Below are 4853 nucleotides of genomic sequence, written 5' to 3'. Positions count from 1 at the left end.
ACCCACAATGTTCCTTGTAAAAATGTTGTTTTTTTACCCCCATTCAGAACCGCCAAAAGCCAATAAAAATGTTGTTTTTATCTGGAATCTTCAAGAGAAGAGCATGGGAACTCCCCTGTGATTCGATTAACTGGTGTACCTCCTTTGACTCCATCCAGATCACAACAGCTCAGACTGTTGAACCGAGGATGACTTCGCACAAATGAGGTCAGTGACTTGCAACTTCCTCAGCAAAAGGACCTCAAGATTACAAATTACATCACGGAGTGTTGATACACAATTTAAAGGTTTCACAACTTGCTATTGTACACAGGTGGATCCATGAGATACATGACTTCGCAAGCACCATAAGTAACAAAATATCAGCTCGAAATGAACTTATCGTTTTATTAAGAAAGATCATTATTTTGGTTAGTGTTGCGGGTGAAAACCTCCGATGCTCGGTTTGCCCACGGATGAGCCTGCAAAAACCAAGCGATGAGCACAAGAGAGCCGGTGTGGCTACGGCCAAGGACTCTCCGACGCTCAAGTCAGGTCTGCAATGCAATAGCGTAACTGCGTAGTGAAAGCAAGATGAGGAATGGTGCTCCATACCTGGGTATTTATAGAGTGAGGATGAGATGGGGCGGTTGGGAGAGTCCTAGTATGGTAGGAGTCCTTCTTTTGGAAGGCCCTCTCGCATAAAGCTGAGTGGAGAGCCATTTTCGGGGTCGGGCTCTTATTAAGGTAAGAGTCCATGTAAAGTGTGATTTCGTATTGCGCTGGGATCGTGGTTCGATCCTTATCCCGTGATTCTCGGGATGTGCTGACGTGGCCCCGCGATCCTCGGTGGGGCGCTATGGTAGCTTCTGTGGAGGAGGGCTCGGCCTCGGAGGTCAGCTTAGGAGGTCGGCCTGGTAGGTCAGCCTTGGCAGTCACCTCGGCCTGGGAGGTCGGCCCGAGAGGTTGGTCTTGGCAGTTAGCTAGGCCTAGGCTGTCCCGTGTATGCTCGGTCAGGAGTTTATGGCTGACTTGTGTGGGCTCGGCCTCAGCCCCGTCTGACTTGTGTGAGCTCGGCTCTATCAGGTGACCTATCGGAGACCGGGTCGGCCCGATTTCCTACTCAGCTCAGCTCGGTTCTTGGACTGACCTCAAGTCGACCACGTGGCAGCCTCTGATTGGTGGGGTGTTTTATGCCTCATCAGTTAGCCATAGAGGGTAAGAAAACAACCACCATTATTGTCTTACCTAGTTTTACGTTAACCATCCCTCAGAAGTTTTCAGATCTGTCATCTAATTGTTTTTCTTCTTCAATGTCAACCTACAAGATTTCCTGATGTGAGTGTATTTAGAGGGAGAAATATCATGAATCAAACGATGTTGGCAGATAGGGTAGGGGGTAGAGGCAGAGGCGCACAGGCACAAGGGATGCAGGGCCTTGGGCGATGGTATGCGGGTGGGTTGGGGCCCGGGGTGGGTTTGACGGAGGTTGTTGGGAGTATAGGGCAAGGGTGGCGGGGATGACAGGGGGGTGGTGTGAAGTTCAGGGGGTAGGGATGGGTGGGTGGGTTGCAGCAGGAGGTGTGGTTGCAGGAAGAAGAAGAAGGGTAAGTTGGTCATTTTAACTTCATAAGTTTCAGTTGAATAACTTGTAAGGGTAAAATGGACTTTTCCGTTCAACTGCTCAAATGCCCACTATCCAATCACCAATGACTCCACAATAAGAGTATCCCATGAAGAGAAATTGCGGACTGTATTCTTATCATTAAATGTAATTTATAAAATTAATATGTAATTAATTTTATAATTGGATAAATGGATACAAATATATATATTGGATATTTTATTGACCCGTCAGATAGTTAAACGAATTAGATAATAATCGGTCGAAAATTGAAATATCCATATTCCTTTCTAATTAGTTTTTAGACGATTTAGGATATTTTCTGGATAGTGATTTTCTGAATACAGATTCTGTTAATCGGATGAACACGGATTGAATATGGATTTTCGACTATCCATTTAAATTCTTATTTTAGATCGTTTTATCATTAGTAGTGGTTGCAGGGCAGTCATGTGAGAGACTGAGGGTAGTCTTCGCACGTCACACAAGATAGATGCTTTTAAGTAAAAAATTGAAGGCAAGTATAGGGGAGTGAGAAATTTTCCCTTAGTCATTATCCAGACCGTGTTGAGTAGCTCGTGGATATGGTAATAGTGAAAGATGGTTATGGTGTTGATTATGGAATTGCTCTTGAATGTGCCAATCAAGGTTTTAATAATTGCGAATTGAATATGTGAATCGGCCTGTTTGGATTATAATCATCCGATGCCGATTCTGACCGATCCAATATATAGCCAATTTAGACCAAAAAACCTTAAAAATTCAATAGTTTTTTTTAAAATAAATTTTGATTTTTATATCGAAGGACTGATTCCAGAATTCTAAAGGATTGATATGTCCGATTCCAATCCAGATATCTTCAATTCTGCGTTTTAAAACTCTGATGCCAATGCATATGATGTCGTAGTTAAGGAGTGTTTGGCCAGGATGACATATCGTAGAAGGGAACATTGAGGATGGAGATGCGATGATTTAGACTGGATTCTAATGTAAGAGGAATAATCTCATATGAAATGGCTTTTCAGCTGGGATGACAAAATCGTAGGAGGGGGCATTGTGGAAAGGAGAAGGAAACAAACCGAAAATAAGCAATTTAGCTCGTCTCCTGGGAGCCCAGCATGCCCAGGGTATATCCAACCGTTGGATTGTGCCGCACACATCCCTAGGCATGCGCCAAGATATGTGCGTCACAGCTCAACTGCTGGATGCCCCCTGGGCACGCCCTGGGTGCTGGGCTCCCTAGAAACGATCCTGATCCAAAAATAAGTGAGAGAAGACAGAAAAGGAAAAGGAATTGTTAATTATCGACGACTATTCAATATGAGAGAATCCTTAACCATGGTTGTGGTGCTCCTGCCAGACAGCAAGCTATAGCTCCTCACATTCCTTTTTCGGCATGAATGTTAAGCTTAGTTTATTTTTATGTGAAAATGTTTTGGAGCATGTCTCCAGTGCTCCGTCACACCATCCTTTATTTTATTCAACACGATAACCTTGGAATCAATAGATAGATTCAAGCATAAGATTATTATTAATGTCTAAGCAAGTTAGGGCAAATTATAGACAAATTAGGGAAATCATAGGCAAAGTCGAGCCTTCTCTGCTTCATGTTTTTCTGATTTACTTCAACCCTACTCATCAAAACTTCCTGAAAATCAGGGAATACTATGCTGTGCAAGTTCACTTAGAAAGGGAGGGTAGCCAGCTTACCAGCAGTCCTGGCATTTAGTCTTCTCCTGACAATACATATCAATGATAACAAGGATTTGCAACACCACAAGGGCACATACTACTCAAGTTGTTGAGTGATATGGCCGATATTGATACGCATTAAGCAACTACATGAAATCAGAAAACTAAGAAGTACAATTCCATCTAAAAGAAGAGTGTACCCACTGCACAAGGCTCACTGTGGGGTCTGGGAAGGCTCATAATGTAATACAACCTTACCCCCTACTTTTACAAAGACTCTGTTTAAAGACTTGAACCCGTGACCACTTGGTCACAATTCCATCTGACCACTAGAATAATCTCAATCCTTGACCATTAGAATAATCTCAATCCTGTGTTGTATCTTGGACTAGCTTTCTTTCATCTTTCACTACTAAAAAGATGCAGTCGTTTGTTCCAGCCCAAGCAAATCAAGACAAATCATCCTGTTCCTGGATCTTTTCGTTCTTTTTTCCTAATTCTTTTGTTTTCCCAAATTTTAATTAGTTTGGTTCAATTTTTTTTGTAAACTGTGATTTAACCATTAAAACCACAACCATTGGACAAAACCATTGGTTGGTGCTGAATCCAGTTTTTAAAAACCGTGCATAGAACAATCAGAAATATGATTAACTTTCTACAACACACATAAGGAGAAGACAAATTGACCCAACGATTTAGAGTACATGCCATTGTCTTACCTCCACTAGAGCCGAACTCAGGCCAAAATTCCACACGGCAATTAACAAATAGGATTCTAGCCTTGGAAATGCCGGGAAAACAAACCCCGAAAAAGATTGATTAGAAAAACAGGACAATCAAAATCCATGCATAACTCCTTTACACTGGAGCATAATAAACGAGCATTCTCATCTCTACATTCATGATAAGAACAAATCTTGCGCAAAAACAGAACCACCCTTCTAACAAATGGTTCAGATTATACAACTCACCTTCCATATCGCTCAAATCAGAAAGAACTGACTTAAAGCAATCAAGCCAATCCATACTAAGATCTAGCCTTCTATTGCTCAAAACACTAGTTGCCCCTTGCCAGAGATTAAAGGTAACAGAAAAAGGCTGTAGACCTCTCACTCACTCACTCACTCACTCACCATGTAGACCCCGTGTTGACACAACACAAAACCATTTCCAATGCTGTGATTGGTGTTGCGTTAGAGATTCCCTTCACTCTCAGTGTCAACCTTCCCCTATACTAAAGTATGTCATTCCACAAAATGATCTAATAGAAGGCACATACAAAAATTGTAATCCCTCAAATTCTGATTAAAAGAAAATAGTCCAATCTTTTGTACCAGACGACAAAATGAGTTCATTCTTATTATGCCTTGGGGTTTGATATAAGCTGGAAGACTGTAAGATATCCTGACATTCAATGCAAATCCCTAGGTAATTTATTCAATTCACTTCCATGAAGAGAATATCAAGGAGGGGCTAATAAATAAAAAAAGGATAGGTTTTTTTTTTTTTTTTTTTTGGGGGGGGGGGGGGGGGGGGGTGGGGTTGGAATTCAAGGGAA

The sequence above is a fragment of the Telopea speciosissima genome, chromosome 4 (genome assembly GCF_018873765.1).
Source record: "Telopea speciosissima isolate NSW1024214 ecotype Mountain lineage chromosome 4, Tspe_v1, whole genome shotgun sequence".
In the NCBI taxonomy this organism is placed as follows: domain Eukaryota; kingdom Viridiplantae; phylum Streptophyta; class Magnoliopsida; order Proteales; family Proteaceae; genus Telopea; species Telopea speciosissima.
Note: the sequence above shows the minus strand (reverse complement) of the source record.